Raw genomic sequence first — 22,943 nt, forward strand, 5'->3', positions numbered from 1 at the left:
GCTTATTTTGCTGGGTTAAGTGGTGTACCTTTTTTATAAGTAGGAATGTCTGCCCCAGCCTAGGTCGGGGGCAGCACCATGCCTTGAAGCATGGCTTTAAATAATGACCATAAGTAAGGTGCCCAGACTGCTTGTTAAGATCGAAGTAGATCGCCAGGGATCCTGTCATGACCAGGTGCTTTTGCTGGGAGTATGATGCCCAGAGCCACTGTGATCTCCTTCATAGTGCAGGGGGAGCATTCGAGTTTGGAAGAATTACTTCTAGGATAGCTAATGCTTCCCTAACATCTTCCGCTTCTTCTACAGGCCTCGAATATAAGGTTTTAAAGTAAGATCTCCAAACTTCTTCCCCCAAATTGGGTCCAATAGCTGAATGACCTTCAGATTTCCCTGTCTTGACTAGATTCCCAAAACCTCGCATATCATGGTTGTCTAAGGCTGATTTTGTTTGCAAATACGTTTTATCAGCAGAAATGAAATATACCATGTTTTATGTCCATTTTCTATGTGCTTTGAACTCTCTATGCACTGTTTTTTTTATATATACTAGATCCACGATGAATTTCGGATTCTGTATTTTTGCAATTGCATTTACTGGTTGTATGATCTCTGTGTGGACCTTTCTTTGCTACATTGCAAAAAGTATTTTTTTTAAAAGGAAATAAAATCTGCATATGTTAATACTTACTGAGCTAAAGCGTTTTTTACATATATTATTTATAGTAAACTGATTCTAACACATTTTCATACAAATACATTCTTACTACTTTTTGATGTGTTTAGTTTTGCACTGCAAATTTCACTTTTATTATTCGCTTCTTCAACCAGACTATCTCCTTCTATGAAGGAGCAAGACATCACAGATCAGAGTAGTTTTTGGAAAGGATGATGGTCTTATAATGAATAAAATACCATGTGTTGTACATTAAAAGAACATTGCAAGTAACCTCGGAGTTCCTTGACTTATAAAGAAAACCTCTGCCTTCAGCCTTGTTCCTCTGTATGGTCACTGAAATCTTGGTGACTTTAAATAACCTCAAAATGTATGTCAGTGGTAATTTGTCACATAAATATGGGATGAATTAGCCCCTGCAGGATATTATAAGGTTATTTTAAGTCAACAATGAGTTCTGCGAATTTATAGAGGAGAGAGGCTAAAAGCTGAATTCCTTTTTAAGTTCATGGAGTTCTAAGAGGAGACTTGCAATATAATTACAATGTATGGACAGGTTCGCCTGCACACGGGCGGGACATGAACTAAGGACTGCTTTTGCCCGATACAAGGGCAACAAAGACCACTGATTTGCGGCAGAACTACACAAAAAGAGATAGCTTTGGATATTTATTACTGTCCAACTCCGATATTGTTTGGTATGAAAATAGCGTTGAGAATAACGCAGTGTATATGATATGGAATCGAGATTTTTGGATACATAATTTGACCGCCAAATGAAACTTTCTAATATACTGTGAAGCAATGACTGACTGGAAATAAACTTTGAAAGCAATAAATATTGATTGGAGACAAGTACTCCTGTGAGCCCTGACGAAGCCGCAGGCTAACCCAACCACCGCGAAACGCATTGGCAAAGGGAGTGGAATTTGATGAAACTAAAGACAATAATTGAGAAAGCCCTACCATTAATTCTCAAGAAAAATTTGCTTTGTGTTTTTGTGATTTACACGTACTTAGTTGTTATATGTACCTGTGTGCTCCAAAAAAAAAATCATTGTTCTAGACTCTCAATATCTATTGAGTTTAGGGAAGTAGGGTGTTCTCTTCCCAAAGTTTGGATGCACCAGGTGATTTAGCTTGACACAGATAATAGTGTATACTACTATATGAGCGCCAACTAACCCCATACACCCACAAGCCTTGAATGGACAGGTGGTCTTTATTCCCTGTAACATATGGTCACATCATAACGATTTCATCAAACCACCTGAATCCTTGGTGTGGTGCTTGTTCACAAGGAAGGCATAGGATGATTGCAAACCTGTAGAATTAATTTAGAATCTGTAGTGCAAAATTAAACACACCAAGTATATATTTGTTGAACAAAATATTCAAATCAAATTAATACAAGTCAGATTTAATAGAACACTGTAGCGCAGGATGAGAATGACCTTTTATCCAGAAAGTTTCCTAACAATTCATCAGACAGCTGCAAAATGTGGTCTTTCTATGGAATCTCTAACTTAAGTATACCTACAGAGTGGTGACTGTCATGGTGCAATATATTAAAAAGAAAGTGTTACATTTTAAGCATGAAAAACACTGAAATTCACCAGTTGTAGTTTATTGAGCTAACAATAACTTACGCCCATGCCATGCACTGCTTATCACCACACACATTACATCACTCATGACATGTTCAATGGCATAATTGATGATATCACTCATGACGTCTCACATGACATTAATCATATCACCTGACTGTAATGTCCCTTTAACCTCTAGGTTTTTTGTGAATTTCTTGTTAGGTTAATAGTAACACCTAACTATAACCCGACTTTAACCTTTCTAGATTTTTCTTTCTTTTGAGGCATAGTTTGGTATGTACTATGCTCCGAACTATAACAAGAGTTGAAACCATTGCTTTGTAGTGAATTTGTCAGCTTTCTTTTATGTGAGTATCAATGGATTTAACTTTTTAATACTAATTATTGTTTTACATAAAATAATTAAAAAATGCCATTATTCTCATTAAATGTAAGATAATGGTTCTTTGATTAATTCCACCTCATGGCCAATTGCAGGACCCCACAGTCTCTGCATGGCTTTTATTTCCTCTTCAGGGCATCACGTGGATCCACAGATTCAACAAAAAATATTTGAAATTGATTGAGTTTATAAAAGGTTATATCAATGAGGATTGAGTCTAGAAGTTTATTACCAGGGATACCAAACTACAATTTAATTTCTCCATTTGTGGCCCCATACTTTTAAAAATCCATTGTGGCTGCTGGTGGCACTCCAAATCTGCTGTGATTTCAAAGACACACCCAAGGAACACTTCTGATTGGTTGAAAACAGTTTCCACCTTCTTTGGCAGGAACGTTCCACCTTGCTTAGTCATTTGAGTGTGGCACTGAGCTGGAACCCTTTTGGTGTGCTCAGTCCTGTTGTATTTTTTATCAAACTTTTTTTTCAGTTCAATAACGGGGTAAGAATGACTTCCCAAGAAGAAAGAGACCTCCAGGAGGAAGAGGAGGAACCTTTCATGTGGCAGTTCTTCACCATCCTATTTGGTGAAAAACAATGATGGCTAAAATAGTGCAATGCACTATTTGCAACAAAAAGGTGTCCCGGCGGGAACCTCCAGCATGTGGAAGCACATGATAACAATCCATCCCAGGCATCTGACAAGGGTGGAGATGCATCAAGATGCAGAAGAGGAATTGACATTTACAATTGGACTTTCATTACCACCTGGAGATACTGTCTCGATGAACATACCCCGGGACTTCCATCACATAAAGATGGTCAAATATTGCTCACTGTGCAGGAAGGTTGTCAGCATCGGGAAGCAGTCAATAGCTACAAATATCAAGGTTGTTATTGACTACAAATGCTAAAACCATTTTTGGGGGACTTTACAACTCCAAAAAGTTAAGATATTCTGTTTTCCTTTAAAGTTAACTTTGTACTTGAAATGCAACACCCCTCAAAATATACAAACATTTTGAAATAGAAAAAATGGTTCTTTTTTAGAACCACCTATTTTGGTTAAAAGAAATGTCATATTGTTTGTTAGTCTTTTAATGTCCATGACAAATAATATTTTTGTTCATGACTATTAATGTGTAGGCATTCAAGTGCGTGTGTATGTGAAACTGGGGTGCTATGACTGTTTTTTGTGTGCATGTATGTGTGTTATTCTATATATGTGTGTATGTATTTTTGTCTGCATGTGTCCTTATCAGCTTGAGTGTAGGTGTAGGTGAGTGTGAGAATCATTGGTATGTGTGTGTGGATTATGTGTCTGTGTGTTTTTTGTACAAGTGTGCGTATGTATTTCATAGGGGTAGGCTGGTGTGTATGAACAGGTGTGTGTATGAGAATGGGTGAGACTGTGAAGAAGTGAATGCGAGTTGGAGAGCTTATGTCATTGTGTATACGTATGTATGTGAGGGTGTTTGTTCTGCATGTAAGTAAGTTTCTGTGAACGTGTTCGAGATGGATATGTGTGTGTGAGTTGGTGAATGTGTATGTTTTACTAGAAGTTTGTTTGTGTTTACGTGTGTGCAGGCATGTTGTTATATAAGTGACATGCTTGTCTGGGTGTGTACCTCTGTATGCGTCATATATGTGTATGTAATTATAGAGTGTGTTTAAGTTTGGGTGTATATATGTGTGTATCTGAGTATACAGTTTTGTTGATGTTTGTGTATTTGTATATGTGTGTGTGTGCGAAAGGGTGTGTCCTTGGTAGTAGAAGTGTCTATGTGTATGTGGATGTGAAGGTTTGTCAATATATGCGTGATATGGGTTTGAAAATAATTTTGCACGCTGTTTTACCTGGTTGGCTAACTGTTGATTGTATGTATTTCCATGTGGATATGTGTGTGTAACTGTCTGATCTTGGTTGTATGTTACTGTGTGTAAATTGTAAGGGGGGTTGTGTGTTAGTAAAAGTACATATGTGTCTCTGCAAGTGTGTATGCATCTGTATCTGTGTGATAAATATGTGTAGGTGCATGTATTATATATGAGTGTATCTGTTAGGTGTGTGACTGTCCGGTTGTATGTGTGTGTACATTTTTGTGAGAGGATTTTTGTGTATGTGTTTTTAAATGTTGAGTGTGTGTGTCTACGAGTGTGGCTGTGTATGTGTATCTACATGTGTTTCTTTGGGCATGTGTGTCTCTATTGATCACTTTCACTGTGAAAACTTTGAACACAATGAAGCCTGTATGCAGTATGTCCTTACCACTAATTGGAAGTTCAGAATGTACTAGGATATAACAAAAACAAACTGTAAAGATTTCAGAGAAGCAAATGATATATCATTAGTATATCACTATAATATCAGTACTTTTCTCTTCCTTTATAACTCCACACTTCTTCTTCTTGTAACTTTTCTTCTGCACCTGTTGCCAAATATTACATTCTACATTATTAAATAACTGTTATTTTTTCTCATTTGTGTCCTCATTATAATATAAAAACTTTCAGCAATAGCTTTCTCTGTTTGGTTGTTGATCATGTCAACAAAAGGTCTTTAGTACACTGAAAAATATATGAAAGAAGTGTGAAATCCAGATACTTATAATGCAGTATTTATGTTTTCATGAACAAGACATGTGCAACGTACGGCTTTCCTCATGTAAATGCCTTCTATGCCATGACTAACTGACCTATTTTTAAAGGGATTTAAACAGGTGCAAAGTTGGCCCAGACACCTAATGTCACCTGTTACAGTCATTGAAACTCGGACTCCACGAGCAACCCCTTGTCCATACCATTAGTTGCAGACACTCGCCAGAAGGAAATGACCTGGTACTGCTACTAATAGACATCCTTCTATCCCCGCACGCCAAGTTTCGCAGTCTTGCTTTTTCATTGCTCCCTCCCAAAATACTGTCTTCACAGTCCAACCCAAGTTAACACCACCCAAGACCTCTGAGTCCTACCAGACCAATCCCCTGGTTTCCATAATGATGAACTGACCCACCCCCAAGCAAAGCCCTACCAAAAAAGGCCCAATAGTCTCCCATCAAGTGTTTGCATCGATCTAGGGTCTTGGCCAAGGTCAGCCCCAGGGGCAATATAGCTATTGCTAGAAAATGATAAGGAATGGTAAATAAGAAATGTGACTTAAGCAATACTAAGAGGACCCCCTGTAAGACTGAGAAAAGAGAAAACAAGCAAAAAGCCATTAAAAAAGAGAAAACAGGGGGAGCAGAGATAAATTCCATTGCCCTCATACACCTCCCCTTTGCCTCCGAAGGAGGAACCGGTCATTAAATCATCACACAGTCAAACCCTCTCCCCAAAGCTTTTTACATTGCCCTTTGTGAAATCCTCCCTAAGGGGAGCGCTCTTATTATAGGAAGAACCACTATAGAGCCACTATAGTTGATAAGAGCTTAAACCACAACCTAAGTGGTCTCAGCCGATGGGCTGCTACTTTGTTACCAGTTCCTGCACCTTTGTGCCATCATAGCAGAAAAAGTCTTGCCCTCCTTTCGAATTCAAAAGGTTGCATAGGAGAGACAGTAGCCCTCAACTTCAAGAACACCAGAATAAGCTCTCTGAGCTGCCAACAGCGCACCCCCGTTTGATGATAAAAATCAGAGCGGACAAAAACATTTATCCCACAGGCCTTAGAAAGCATTTTGGAGTAGCAGCATGGTAAATCTCTTGTCTAGAGATGAAGTTCCCAATGTAAATAAGAATAGAAAAAAACAAAATGACCCGCACAAGGAAAATTATAAACAGATTATATTTTTTGCTAGATAATGCAATAGTATTTTCAGATGTACAACACTTACTCGGAAGGGACCATGCACACGACTCCGGCGGCACGCTAAAAATGCCCGCCACTTACTGAAGAAATTCTGATGGTCCCATAACACCACAAGACCTGAGCATACAAAAACAAGCAAGAGATTATTGGGGATATATCAGACTACCCTTGATATTATACTTGTGATACAGATGTTAATACCGAAAATTGCTGTATAACAGAGAAAATAACTGAGAAGTCAGACTAAATACAAAGGGAACTAGGAGACAGGATTTTAAATGTTCTTTCATTGATGTATTTCTGTCCAAGCGACGCAAGCTCTATCTATCACAGTTCTACTGATTTTAGAGCCCTGAAGAAGTCACGGTGGTGACGAAACGCGTTGGCAGCTAGCAATTTTCTGAATTTCCACTATTTTTTTCATGAATAAAAAGTCTTCTAATACAACTCTCAAGACTTGGACCTTACTTCTCCTTGGAAAGCGTTCATGTTGTACATCTGAAAATACTATTGCTCTAGCAAAAAATATAATCTGTTTATAATTTTCCTTGTGCGGGTCATTTTGTTTTTTTCATTGTATGTGATGTTTTGCATCACTATTTAGGGGGTGTTTACGGGTCACGCCCTCGACCAATACGCACAGGTTTTTGAGCACTAGATATAAGACTATATATAGTGGAATAGTGTGCAGGTAGAAAATAGCTTTGACCCAATCTTGTTGTGTTGTTTAAATAAGAATAGCCCGAGGATAACAAGAGGGTTTGTAGGGAGGTCTGAAGGGAAAATGATGTGCCCTCTGTATCATGCAGTCCTGGTCCTAATCACTTGGAATTGGAAAGGCGTCTCAGAATAAACTAACCTCAAACCCCTGAGGTCATCACTCTCCATATCGTCTGGCACCCCAGAGAGGCAGAGATTTTTTCTTTGTGACCTGTTTTCCAGATCTTTAACCCGTGATGAGAGAGTGGTTAGTTGGGTGTCATGCTGGGCGATCAATGGGCTGTTTTCATCTACCTCCGTTCGGAAAGTTTACTGAGATGCCTCGACTGCCTGAGCCGGTATTGTATTGTGCCTATTTTTTTGCATAACACCACTTGGGTTTAAGGTGGGTGGCCTTCAATGCAAGTGGATCCTCGCGAAAGTCCACCCTATGTTGCAGGAGAAGTTAGAAAATAGCACATGAAGTAGGGGCATCATGTATACCTTTGGTGACGCTGCCGGCAGAGAACCTTACAGGGGAGGGGGAGTTGACAGTTCATTGTGACACCAGAGAGTGGCTGGTCCACCATAGATGGAGTGAGGGATGGCACTGAAACAAGAGGAGATTGATTACTAGGTGTCAGTTAAGTCTCATTGAGGTCTCATCATAGTTAATCTGTACCATCCAGTGAGGGCATGGGATTGATTATCCTTTGATCAAAAGCTGCTAACACAAAGTCTTCCACTTGGGCAGTAGTCATCCCTCTGAGACCACTCAGTCTCCCTGAGGAGAGTGATGTAGAGGTAGAGGGATCAATGTGTATAGAGGCCTGCTTTGGGAACTCTATATGATTGATGTGGTCTTCAGCATCTTTAATATCAAGGACAGACTTTACCATGTTGTCCTCCTCCTTCCCCTTCTCCTTCTCCTTCTCATCACAAACAGACTAGTGTGAAAGGGAGAAAAAGGACTCCTTGCCTTCATCCAGCAATCTGGCCGGGTCCAGAACACTCATGCATAATTATTGAGAGTGAAGAGGGGGCTGTGTAGCCAGTGCCTGCCCCTCTCCAACCAATGGCTAGTGGATAATTGTATCCATGTTCTATTGCTGAGTCAACCCCAGAAAGCCCAGGGAGGACCCTATTGGGATGATAGACTTGTGGACGCCAGCACCAGGTTCTCGTAGGTGAAGATGGGTAGGAAATTGACAGGGGACAGGGAGCTGTCTCTCTGTTCTGACCAGTTGCGCCGTGCCTTGCCTGACCACGCCCCTCCAGACCAAACGCAGAGAGCACAGAGGTGACGGATCGCTGACCGCTGACCGCTGTAGCACCGGAGCACGGTGTAGCGGTGCGGAGTAAGGAGCGTGGGAAACCGGCGCGGGAGCCACAGTCCAGCCCGTGTTAACGGACACCCGCCGCAGCAGGATAACGGGCAACAGACCTCCTCCCCAGCCGCGGATGGTTGTGAGGCCGGCGGAGAGGAGCGGTATGTGACGTGGGGAGCGGGAGCAGGAGCCGCGCGGGAGCCGCTGCGTGCAGGGAGACTCGGCGTGTGCGAGCTGCCCTTCAGTAAGCAAACACAGTAAGAATCCAAGCGGACTGTGTGCATCCAAACAGCCCCCCCCGGTTAAAAAGCAGAACAAACCCAGAACAAACCCCACAAGCTGAACAAGTAGAATAAGCTGAACCTGAACCTGCCATATCCTAAAGGCAGTCCATAAGTCTGCACACAGCGAAGCTTTGGAGCCGGAAGCAGGCAAGAAAGGGAGTGGAATACATGCTCCGGACAGTAAAAGAAAGTATAAACAACTCCAGAAAATACCTTTAGAGAATTACTCTTGGTAGAAATATAAGCGGGGCAAGGCAATAAGGCAGTAGGCGGAAGGCAACCAAGGCAGAACAGAGGTAAGTGAATAATTCTTTATATTTTTCTTTACTAAAAGTAAAAGTTAAAATAAAATCTTAAGCACATTACCTTAGTATAGCAGCAGCTGCTTAGAAATGGCACCCAAAAGAGGCCAAAAATTACCGGATGAACATGGAAGGAGTAAATCATTAGAAGGCTCAAAATCCCTCAATGAAAGCCTGGAAAGCCTTGCTTCTTCTATGGAAAACAATAAAGGGGCACGAAAGAAAAAGAAAGTTAAAAGAGCGACGAAGACGGCCCAGAAGGGAAAAAAAGGTGGTATTCAAACGACCATCAAACAGAAAGAGAACATAGCAGCGCTAAAATCTATAAAGGAATTCGTAGGCAAACACTATAGAACTTTAAACCCAGCAATAGCGTCTGTCTTAGATGAAGAAATTGTGGAAATTGGCGGAGAAATCGGGGAAAAATTAGGCTTGCCAGATGAAAACCAGAGTCGGTCCAACCAAGGAGATCCCCAGGAAGGAGCCAACCCTGAAAACGAGGAAGGGGGTGTGAGCCATAGATCCTTAAACCTGACACTACAGAGCCAAAATCACCAAATCTCGGCCCCTCGCCTTTCATCCTCACCGAAAATGTTCTCTATGATGTCAGTAGGGACTGACGGACACAGGGGAAACGACGACCAGATCCAGAGTACTATCTGGGGAGGAGCACCGGACCAATTTCTACAACAGAAACAACGACAAAAATCCCCAAAACGACAAGAGTGCTTAAGGACAAGCTACCCAGCAAACCCAAGCAGAAATATCTCACAGGATTCAATGCTCGCGGAAACTCCAACATCCTCCCTGATGGAGTTAATCTTGTTAATGCAGAGAGCGCTCCAAGGAATCTTGGAAGTAACCCTTTCAAACAACGGAGTAATGAAGGCACAGAAACAACACTTAAAGAAAATAGAAGAAGAACTTGGAGAAATAAAGTGCCAACTGCCAAGTAGGGCAATGCCAACAGATACAGTCCGACTAAACAAGGAAAGTGACAGGACAGTATCGGAAGACGAAAGCTTGGTTTTACTCGAAAGGATGCCCAAATCTGCAGAACAAGCAGAAAAGGAGGTATTAGAACCCGTGAATAATGTGTATATATCAAGAAGACCCATGCTGATAAAAAGGCGAGGAGGGTATGTCTCTCTTGGGACTAGGAACAGGAAGGAAAAAACCAGGAAAACGAACCATGCCGGAACAAGAAAAGAGAAGGAACCAAGGAAAGGGAGGGTGGCTCTAGGATTAAATGCCTTAGCCCCAATATTTATAACACAAAGACCGGCACAGGTGGCGGCAAAAACTCCAATGCCCCCTAAATCGGTGAGAGTACCAAAGAAAAAACAATCACATAGGGAGGCAACCGAGACTCTCCCCTCCACCCGTAAGAAGAGTCAAAGCGTAAGGCTATTGGATGATCCGGCCACTGAACAAAGGTGTATAAGACCACAGATACACGAAGAATCCAATATAAGAACCAAAAACCGGAGAGAAGGAAGAACACTCACCAGCCATCAGCAGAATGAATCAAACATGAACCCATACGAGAGAGATGATAACAAATGGGTATTCCTGGACCAGTTACCAGCAGGGAGGAAAGGAAAGCCTGGAAGAAACATTAACCCCCCGAATAGGGCACAGGTCCTGTCGGTATTTTCAAAATGCGCTAGTCTGAGGGGGATCGGCACTAAAGACCTGCAGCAAGTTGGCTTTGTAGAAAACAAGCAAGGAAAGGAAATAACAAAAATCTCATTATACTCAGCCTTGGTAAAAAGGGCAATCCTGAATGCCACAAAGGAAATAACGCATCAAGGATTAAAAATTATCCCAGAGAGAGATATAAAACCGGTGAAAGATAATAATTTCTTAAAACAACATGCCGGGCTCCAGAAGAGACAAGTATTCCTAAACAAAGAAACAAAAAGTGACCGAAACTCTCTGAACATTATAATTGAAAACACAGGTAATGATTCCTCATGGGGGAACTGGTTGTCGAACAGCACCCACGCGGAAGAAAGTATCGAAAGGAATACAGTGGCTACAGATGAGGAAGGAGAGCTGAGTGACGTCGAATAGGATGAAGGGGGTCCGCATGACTTAGGTCTCTTGTCTTGGAACGTAAACGGCCTAGGAAATGAACAAAAATGGGAAGGCATAAAGGAATTTATAAACAAAGTAGACATTGCCTGCTTGCAAGAGACCTGGTTATGCGACGATACCCCAACCTTTGACGGTTATGCCCAGATACATCAGCCGGCCTTAAAGAAAAATCGTGGGAGGCCCTCTGGGGGCCTCATGACCTTGGTATCAACAAGAGTAATGAGGGAAATAAAACCGTTGAACACAAAATGTAAATGGGTACAATCAAGCAGAATCGAACTCTTGACGGCGGATCTAAATTATAAAATGATGATTTTATTGAATGTATATATGCAGTGGGAAAATGGGGAGGAGTATGAAAGGGAAAGGAGGTTTTTTAAGGATGATGTTGATAGTATTTTAGAAAAATACTCCGCAGATACAATAGTGATACTGGGGGACTTTAACCATAAACTAAACCCAAGAAAAGCAGATCTCTACAATATGGAACAGCTAGAGGCATTCGGTATAAACCCGGCAAGGTTTCCTGTAGGGGAAACCTCGAAACAAGACCAGGATTTAATACATATCTTAGGAGGCAGGGGTTTTCACTGTGTTAATGGAAGAATAGAATCAGATATACCAGCAGGAAAAACATTTACTCAAGGGCAGCAGAACTGTCCAATTGACTATATATTCCTGCAGGCCTGGAAGTTTTACCAGATAAGTTCCTTTAAGTTAATTCAAAATGTGATGAGTGATCACAAACTCCTCCATATAGTAATAACGGGGGGTAGGAAATTACAGAGAGAAACAGTGATAAACCAAGCGGTTGAGTACCCCAAACGTGTGACGACACGTCTAACTGAGGAATATCTGGAAAAAGTGAAGGCCATGCAAATAAAAATGGCACCCGCCAATTTTGAAAATAAAAATCTGGAATGGTTCATTTTAAAATTAGAAGAACTGGTTCAATGCCTCAAGTTAAACCTAAAAAGAGAAGTTCCCAATAGGGTAAAACAAAGAAACGATGGTAAAGGCTTCTCAGCAGAATGTCAAAACAAGAAAAGGGACATAAGAGCAATACAGAGGAAACAAAAAAAGACCTTCTCACAAGAGAGACAGGATCGCCTGGTAAAACAGAAAAAAGAATTCAAACAAATGGTATGCGCGACTAAAAGGTTACATAAAGAAAAATGCTGGTTAGAACTTCTAGAAGCCATAGAGAACAAAAATCTAAGGAAATTCTGGCAACTAGTAAAGACAGCATCTGGCACCTCAGAGGGCGAATTAAACTGTGTGGTGAGTGAGGCAGCATGGGATACATATATAAGGGAACTGTACGGGGCAAGGACTCCCAGTCAGGAGACGGAGATTAAATCATGGCAAGATATCTCTGAAGAGTTTCTTGCCAAATTTAACGAAGAACAAGTAGAGCTCGCATTAAAAGAACTCAAGTTAACCCGGGCAGCAGGCCCAGACAATCTGCCTGCAATAATCCTGAAGACCGAGGTAACATGGTGGGCAAGTCTCCTGGCCAATATGTTTCAGGTAGTGCTAAAAGATGGCGCAATGCCTCCAACTTGGAAGGGGGCTATAATCAGGCCGATACATAAGAAAGGGAGCAAAGAGGAGCCAAGAAACTATCGGCTGATTAACCTCCTAGATATTGGAGAGAAAGTGTTCTCAAAAATCGTTTTAAAACAACTGAATACATGGGTAGAAGAGGGCCAAATAATCCCCATAGAACAGGGTGGATTCAGAGCAGGCCACTCGACAATAGACCACGGGTTTGCACTATGGGCGTTGGCGAGGAAGTCAACGGAACAGAACGGCAAACTATGCTGTTGTTTCGTTGATTTCAAAGCAGCCTTTGATTCTGTAGATCGGGCCTGCCTATGGGAGACACTAAAGAGACTAAATATCCCGACAGAGCTCTTGACCATAATAAAAGAACTACACAGGGAAAACTGGGGGCAAGTAATTAAAGATACGAGGGGCTCCCTAACTCCCAAAATACCCATAGCCAACGGGCTAAGACAGGGCTGTGTGCTGGCCCCCCAGCTTTTTTCTGTTTACTTGTCAGATCTCCCGGCCTATTTAGAGGTGGAGGGCAGCGCCAGCCCAAAAATGGATGGGAATAAAATCCCATGCCTATTATATGCGGATGATCTGGTGATAGTAGATCAGACCGAGAGAGGCCTCCAAAGGAAGCTTAATGCTTTTAATACCTACTGTGCTGGAAAATTTTTGACCATCAACTTGGATAAAACAAAAACCCTATGTTTCGGGAAAAAACCTAGCAGATTTAGCTGGTACATAGGGGACCTTAAATTAGAGACAGTAAATGAGTACCGTTACTTGGGTATCTGGTTTGATAGTGCACTAAATTGGAGCACCCACCTAGAAACGCAAAAAGCAAAGGCTCTCTCCTCCATATGCGGACTTAAAAGGTTCAATAGGGAATATGGTGAGATGTCACACCGGCCAATGCTCAGAGCTTTTGAGGCAATGATCCCCCCCCAAGTTCTCTATGGCGCAGAGATCCTCTATTTGAGCGGTAGGGGATCCTGGGACGTCATAGAGGGAAATTGCATAAAAAGGCTCCTATCACTTCCTAAATCTGCTATGATTCAAGCCATCAGAACAGAAATAGATACAAAGTCCTGGGCAATATTAACCCAGATGGCTGTGATCAGATTCTGGAAGAGATTAGAAGACCCTGATACAAAAAAAGTGGCTTACTGGTGTCGCAAAGAAATCCAGAAAAGCGAGCTAAAATGGGCGAAGTCCAGTAGGGATAAAGTGAAGGGAATCTGTAACACTCTTGAGCTCGACTGGGATCAGAGCTCATTGCAAATCACCAGTACCAAAGGTGAATTGAAGCAAAGAGGGAAAGAAGTCTCGAAATTGCTTGATAGAGGCTATCTAAGAAAGAAAAAATCAGTGGTACATATGCTAAATGCATGGTCCCTTGAGAATTGGTTCCCCTACCTCGACAGATTACCCAATTGTGGATACAGACAAGAGATCCTCAGAATCAGAATCGGGATCAACCCATGGGTAATAAACAGAGACCTGAATGCAAAAATGTTAGATAAGGAAGGTCACTGCAAGTGTTACTTAAGGACAAAGGGAGACCCGCTGCATATCTTGTTAGACTGTTTTACACTCCTAGATCTTAGGAAACTTTGGTTGCGTCCTGTCTTCATAAAATATGAGGTAAAAACAAGAGCACAGGCAGCAAGGCTCTTAACAGAAATCCCTTACATTGATATTGCAATTGCCCTCGGGAAATTTTTAAAGATGTCGTTGATGGCACTGAGAGATACAGAATAACATGTAGTACTGTATGAGATTTTAGCAGATTGTATTTGTATGGAGTAATAAGAATAGGATTAGGTATTTTAGATAAATTAAGTTTTAAGATAACTGTAAATTTTACTGATTTGGTTGTATTTTTGATAATGGTGTGTATAAACCTCGCATATGGACAAAGTTTTAAAAATAATAAGTCATACTCCATTCTGTGCTATTCTAATTGCATTGTTTAAAGACTACGGTCACAATAAACATATTTTTGACTTGACTTGGGTAGGAAATTGAGCAGCTCGTTCAGAATGCAGGTCGATACCCTTGCTTCCAAGGCTAGAAACATCCAGTGAAGCTGCTGGAGCAGTAGGGGGAGCGGGGAGATAAAAGAGTCCAGAGTTCACTGTGACCCAGACAGTGCACCCCCCCCCCCATCCCGGCAGGACCAGAAGCATGCATATTAATGCTAGACATCTTCTCAGTTGGCTCATAATCTTGGCTAGGCAGAAGTGTGCTGGCCCCAGCTGATTCATGTTAAGGGCAACTGCTGCAGATGAATGCCCTGAGGTTTTGACACCCCTAAGCCATCTGCAATTGCTATGACCACCCTCCATGTATTTGCTGAGGAGATGCAGCTTCATTTCCAGTTTTGGTGACCGCTGGGTGCTCGTTAAATTGGGCCGTCCTCCTTTCCTCAATTCCCCTGACTGGCGTGCTGGTTAGCCTGCAATCAATAGTACACGAAGCAGCATGCAGGATAAGTAGAACCACTTCAGTCAACTCACCAGCCTCTCCCCTTATCTAGTAGTGTCTGGGTGAGCCAGTCGTTAGTGCTGGGAAAGCCTGCAACCAAGTGATTAACCCAATGAGAAATGGTTGGAGCTGAGGGCTTAAACTGCAATTGCCAATTTTATGTGTCAATGATGTAACAGTGTAATAAGCACTAAGAAACAACGTTTTCTTGCTTAAGTTTGGCCATAGATCCAGTTTAGTGAGTTAGCTTTCCACTGACGGTATGCCTGGTATAAAGGGTGCCCTTGTAGACCTCGTTGAAATGCAGCATGCACCATCCTAGACTGGACCCTACTTGGAAAAATTCTCCAGAAATATTGTAATTTTGGTCTTGCCCCCAAGTTTTTCCGAGGGAGCTCTGCTTCTATCTCCACCCACATGTCTCAGGTGCAGCGCAGACTTCCTTACATCAGCACCGAAACCAGCACACAACAGAGCCCAGAAAATAAGGACTGGAGGTAGATGCTGACATACGAGAAACGGCAAACATGGAGGCGCTGTCATCTGTGATGAGCCTCTCCTGCGCCGTCATTTACCTAAGATTTTCACCAGGTTTCCTCTACCCGCGGGATACCGGTAAGCCTGCCTGAGAATGGGGCCGAAGATGATTGATCTTCTGCGGAGTATGGGTCGAGGAACGTGGGAGAGGAGATAGTATACATTCTTCATTCAAAGTTATCGGAGGAGCCAGACATCCATCTGCACTTGACTGTAATGATTCGCTACTACTCGCTATTGCCTCTCGATTCTGTCGTGAAACATTAATGAGGTTAAGTCACCACATAAGTGGAAGTTGGTACAGGAGGAGTTGAATACCCTCAGGCCACAAATCTTCTGTCTGTACAAGCACATAGCCCAGACAGAAGTCCCCTTGTTGAAAGATCTGTGGTATCGGGTATTGTTCACTTCATGTTTTTACTCTGCACAGTGGGGTGTTGCACTATTGACACGGAATGGGAAATGTGGAATGGAACACCAGAGGGTGGATACGGGGGGTAGGTGAATCCTGGTAACTATCCAGAAGGATAGCATCTGCTTTACCATCTGTGATGTCTGTTGTCCAAATCCGGACGAACCAAGGATCTTCAAGTTTTTTTTTTACTAAACTCCACCATTGGACGCCACCCTTCATTATCTGCGGTAACTTCAATGTGCCGTTCTGCCCTAATAGGGGTTAGACTTCTGATGTGGGTCAGTCAAGTGGGGCTTTTGCAGGCAAACATAGACTTGGGGGGGACTCAACATCAGCTCATCTAATCATATGTGCTGGTTGACCTCTGGCACTTTGTGTGACCATAGAAACCAGGATTCATGTTTTATTAGACGCGTTATAAATCCTTGTCACGTCTAGCTATGATTCTAATCAGCAACCTGCTGGTTTCATCTTCTAATCTGTCTCTTAACCCAAGGGTAAAATCCAACCACATTTCTCTAGCTCTATTTATTCAATCAACCTGGCCTATTCAGACATCAGGGCCCCAGGGGTGGGCATTTGAATGCAAACTCCTATTAGATGCCACCTATGCCATTGCTATAAGCTCTCACTTACGAGAATTTCATAAATTTAATATTGGTTCACCACCACCCTCTGTAGTATGGGATGCTTTGTAGGCCTCATGCCGGGGACAAATTCTTTAGGTTGCAGCTCATCAACAAAAGGCGGTTATGGCAGCGGAGATAGAGGACCGCCGGACTGTTGGGATTTTAGAGTCCAATCTAGGATTATGAATTATAGATCGAAACAATCCCAAGTTTGAGGCTCTTCTTGAGCAGTCTATTGGTCTATGGGCTTCACTCAGGAAGTGAATCTAGGATTGGGCAGTTGAAAAACCATTGCACTAGACATCTGATCAGTTTTGAAACTAACGAAGATGTGGGGTGGATCCTTTCCTTTAGATTAAAGGACGGTTCCAGTGCTAATGCTATTAATAAAATTAGGGGTGAAATTGTGTGTTGGTGGTTGATCCAACCACTGTCAGAGATGCTTTTAGGCGGTTCTATCAAGCTCTCTACCGTGATGATTGTTTATCATTCACCGAGAAAGTTCTTCAATTTGCTGGGCGGCATCTCTGACATAAACTGAGCCAGATGGAAAGATCGAGCCTTGAGGCCCCTATAGCTCTTTCTGAAATAGAATCTGCTATTGGTTCCTTAGCGAAAGGTAAGGCCTCAGGCCCCGATCAGATCCCATTGGAATTTTATGCCACTTTTTTACATATCTTGACTCTGATCCTTAGGGATTTTTGTAATTCATTTGAAATATTCGGCTGGGCACCCGAGTCCTGGGGAGTATTTTCTCAAAAAAAGGGAAATCTCCAAACTCTGTAGGTCAAACGGCACTATCTCTCAAATCAAAGCAGATTTAAAGATTCACACACAAATTATTGTGAATAGACTGTCTGCAGTTATTTTGGGTTTGGTTGATCAAAACCAGCATGGCTTCATCCCGGGACGGGATACAACATCACATGTCAATACTGCAATCATGGCCTTGGAGACAGCCTCCTCTTGCGGGGGACCAGTGTGTATGATCCTTCTAGACACTGAGAAGGCCTTTTACCGAGTCTCCTGGCCCTTCTTAAGCAGGGTCATAGAGACTGTGGGATTAGGCTCGGGATTTGTCTCTAGAATTCGGCATCTTTATATCAGGCTGACATCAAGGATCATCTGCTTTGGTTCACTCTCAGACCTTATAACCATCTTACATGGTACTAGGCAGGGCCGCCCTCTCTCCCCTCAACCACTCGCATTATATAAAGAGCCTTTCATTCAATGCCTTAGACTGTCAGAGGTGATCCACCCCTTGTGGATACATTGGCACGAGGTTAAAGTTTTGGTATATGCAGATGGTTTGGTGGCTTTAACTCCTACTTCAATTAGTGGCTCAGAGGCAGTGGTGGCATCTGCTCGAACTTTCGGGAAAATGTCTGGATAAAGCCTCAACACAGAAAAAACACAGGCTTTGTCCAATGTTATTCCCCTTCATCATGATTAAAGATGACTACAGACGGCCATCTATTTAAGGGTTACACTGTTGCCACACATGGCTGATATTCTTGAGAATATTTACAGGAATGTTTATCAGCATTCATCCAATACATTTGCTAAATAGAACCGTCTCTATCAAGGTCTGATTGGACATTGTAAACGTATCGAAATGATTATCCTACCGAAGATCCTCTATTTGTTTTGTTGTAACCCGCTTTTTCTCCCGGTTGTCTTTTCTTAACAGGATTGAGGAATTATGGCAGAGGCTTAGCTGATGCTAAAGGAAACCTCAATGTAAGATTCAGCTCCTTCAACAACACAAGGAGGACAGCGGGGTCTCGCTTCCAGTTTTGCGCTTTTATTACCTTGCCTCATTTTTTTCTCATTTTTGTCTGGTTTTGGGGATCTGGTTACAAGGGTAAATGTTCGCTGGTGTGTTGCCACTGGGGGAACCAATCATTCCAGGTATAGGGGTCATCAATAAAGTTTACTTTAAATTAACCTGTTTTAGGACCCTAAAGGTTTACCATCTTATCTGGGGCTCCTTAAAGAAGATATTCTTCGATCTTACCCCACTTAATCATTTAACCTACCTGGGGCACAATCCCAATCTTACCTCCTGTGTGCATGACTCTTTCATGGGAACTGGGAGAGGGCAAAGCTCATCACCCTGGGGCAACTATTTGAGGACGGATTTCTTCTCTCTTTCGAAAATCTGCTGCAGCAGTACTCTCTACCCCACACATGTTTCTACAGGTATCTCCAAGTACGACACTTCTTATTAAGTCTCAATGAAGACGAGATATGGTGCTTCGAACATTCTTTATTAGAGCTGGTTGCATGGGCTCCAGCAAAGACAAATATTTGGCTGATATATAAGCTGATCTATCACTACTCTTGGGACTACATGGGGGATCCTGTCCAGGACAGGGCCAATAAATGCAGCCAACTTCTTAACACAGTGGTAATGGCAGAAGACCTGAGGCACAGTAATATTCTGGCGCTGTTGGATCTCAATGTGTGATGTGTTAGTGTGCATTATCTTAAATGTATTAATGACTTTTATTATACCCCACATTGTAAAGAAGCTTCTGGCGGACGATTGCTGTTTCTGCTGTGATCTAGGGCCCTCCAACGCGGTTCATATCTTCTTTTCTTGTCCCATCTTGCCCCTATATATTGTGACCTAATTTTCAGTAAAATTTATAGCATTTCAAAAAATGGGGTGGTAATGAACCCGAAACTGATCACCCTGGGATATTCACTGGCTATCCCTCCCTGTCCAGCAGGCTAATACTTCTTTGCAATCTCTCTGGTCAGACTTGTGCTTGCACGTTCCTGGCTATCCAGTGAGTCCCCAATCACTGGTACTGGTGGCGGGAATTTTTAAACATCAGCATGTTGGAGATGATATTAGTAGAGAATGCACCATGGAGGTGGAGGCTGAGGCGTAGGTGGGATCGAATTCGGTCCTGGATGGGAGATGGACTTGCTGGTTTGGTCACTCTAGATTAATCTTATAACTATGCTCTTTTCCATGCTGCTTCCCTCTTCATTGAATAATGTACCTTTTCTTTTTTTCTAATGACCATTTTGATCAGTTTCTCATAGTGTATGTTGCCTTAATCCTGTTCTTATCTCATGATGTTTATTTGTGCTCTCCGATGCTGATGTATATATGTTTCTCATTACTCTATCAATAAAAAAAAATTAGAAAAAAATAAACAGGTGCAAAGTTATGTATAACAGGGTAACTAGTCATAATATCGAAATCAAAATATCGAAAGGACAATATATCGAGAAAAAAATATCGAGCATATGTAAATATCGACATTAAGAATATCGAGGTAGAAAATATCGTTATATTTAATGGTAAAAAAATATCGAGTACAAAAATATTGTGGCAAAAATATCGAGTAGTATAAATATCAATTTTTAGTAATAGTAAAAAATATCGAAAATGTAGAAATAAAATGTAAATAATAAGTTAAAAAAATAATAAAATATGTTAAAATTGTTAAAAAATAAAAAATAATAATGTTACCAAAATTATATTAATAATAATTAAAAAAATTAAAATAATAATTATATAAATATTGAAATTTATGTCAATGTTTAGGAGCGATATGGGTGGGGAGTAATTTAAAAATATGATAGAAAAATTTAAAATTTTATTTTAATATTTAGATATTTTAAAACTAAAAAAGATATAATTTTTTTTTTATTATTTAGGTATTTTAAATATTTAAATAAATGTATTAAAAATTAAACTAATTTTAGAAATAAAAAAAGGGAATATTTTTAATCTGAATTTTTAAAAAAAAATATTTACAAATTAATTACATAATTACATCGTTTTTTTAAATTACAAAAAATTAAAAATTTTAATACAAAAAGTATAAAAATTATATTAAAAATAAAATTTTACAAAATTTAAAAAATTAATTTAAAATCGTAAAATATAAACTATATAAATGTACAAAAAATAAAATAAAGGTTTTTTTGTTTTATATTTAGAAATATATACAAATAAATGTAACAAAATTACAAAATATATTAATTTATATTTATAAATGTAATTTTTTTTAAAAACAAAATGTTTTAATATTTATCATATTAAATGAAATGTAAAATATTACATTGACCATTAAATGATATTTTTAAAATTTTTACAATATTTTAAACAGATTTAGAAATTATATAAACATTTTAATATTTAATTAAAACGTAAACATTAAATTGATAAATTTTATTTAAAAATGTATATATAAATATATAAATTATTTTAAAAAAATTATACAATGGTAAGAAAAATTATTATGTGGTAACATTTATATTGGATCAGTGTCCAGCACCTTCCATGATATTTGCCTGACTGGAGTTGGAATAGTAAATTATAATTGGTCAGTGTCCAGCACCTTCCCTGATATTTGCTTGATTGGAGTTGGAATAGTAAATTATATTTGGTCAGTGTCCAGCACCTTCCCTGATATGTGCCTGACTGGAGTTGGAATCGTAAATTATAATTGGTCAGTGTCCAGAACCTTCCCTGATATTTGCCTGACTGGAGTTGGAATAGTAAATTATAATTGGTCAGTGTCCAGCACCTTCCCTGATAGTTGCTTGATTGGAGTTGGAATATTATATTATAATTGGTCAGTGTCCAGCAACGTCCCTGAAATTTGCCTGACTGGAGTTGGAATAGTAAATTAAAATTAGTCAGTGTCCAGCACCTTCCCTGATATTTGCCTGACTGGAGTTGGAATAGTAAATTATAATTGGTCAGTGTCCAGCACCTTCCCTGATATTTGCTTGGTTGGAGTTGGAATAGTAAATTATAATTGGTCAGTGTCCAGCACCTTCCCTGATATTTGCCTGACTGGAGTTGGAATAGTAAATTATAATTGGTCAGTGTCCAGCACCTTCCCTGATATTTGCCTGACTGGAGTTGGAATAGTAAATTATATTTGGTCAGTGTCCTGCACCTTCCCTGATATTTGCTTGACTGGAGTTGGAATAGTAAATTATAATTGGTCAGTGTCCAGAACCTTCCCTGATATTTGCCAGATTGGAGTTGGAATAGTAAATTATATTTGGTCAGTGTCCAGCACCTACCCTGATATTTGCTTGACTGGAGTTGGAATAGTAAATTATAATTGGTCAGTGTCCAGCAACTTCCATGATATTTGCCTGACTGGAGTTGGAATAGTAAATTAAAATTGGTCAGTGTCCAGCACCTTCCCTGATATATGTGTGACTGGAGTTGGAATAGTAAATTATAATTGGTCAGTGTCCAGCACCTTCTCTGATATTTGCCTGACTGGATTTGGAATAGTAAATTATATTTGGTCAGTGTCTAGCACTTTCCCTGATATTTGCTTGACTGGAGTTGGAATAGTAAATTATAATTGGTCAGTGTCCAGCACCTTCCCTGATAGTTGCTTGATTGGAGTTGGAATATTAAATTATAATTGGTCAGTGTCCAGCAACGTCCCTGAAATTTGCCTGACTGGAGTTGGAATAGTAAATTAAAATTAGTCAGTGTCCAGCACCTTCCCTGATATTTGGCTGACTGGAGTTGGAATAGTAAATTATAATTGGTCAGTGTCCAGCACCTTCCCTGATATTTGCTTGATTGGAGTTGGAATAGTAAATTATAATTGGTCAGTGTCCAGCACCTTCCCTGATATTTGCCTGACTGGAGTTGGAATAGTAAATTATAATTGGTCAGTGTCCAGCACCTTCCCTGATATTTGCCTGACTGGAGTTGGAATAGTAAATTATATTTGGTCAGTGTCCTGCACCTTCCCTGATATTTGCTTGACTGGAGTTGGAATAGTAAATTATAATTGGTCAGTGTCCAGCACCTTCCCTGATATTTGCCAGATTGGAGTTGGAATAGTAAATTATATTTGGTCAGTGTCCAGCACCTTCCCTGATATTTGCTTGACTGGAGTTGGAATAGTAAATTATAATTGGTCAGTGTCCAGCACCTTCCCTGATATTTGCCTAACTGGAGTTGGAATAGTAAAATAAAATTGGTCAGTGTCCAGCACCTTCCCTGATATTTGCCTGACTGGAGTTGGCATAGTAAATTATAATTGGTCAGTGTCCATCACCTTCCCTGATATTTGCTTGATTGGAGTTGGAATAGTAAATTATAATTGGTCAGTGTCCAGCACCTTC

This window comes from Lissotriton helveticus, chromosome 6, assembly GCF_964261635.1.
Source record: "Lissotriton helveticus chromosome 6, aLisHel1.1, whole genome shotgun sequence".
NCBI lineage: Eukaryota > Metazoa > Chordata > Amphibia > Caudata > Salamandridae > Lissotriton > Lissotriton helveticus.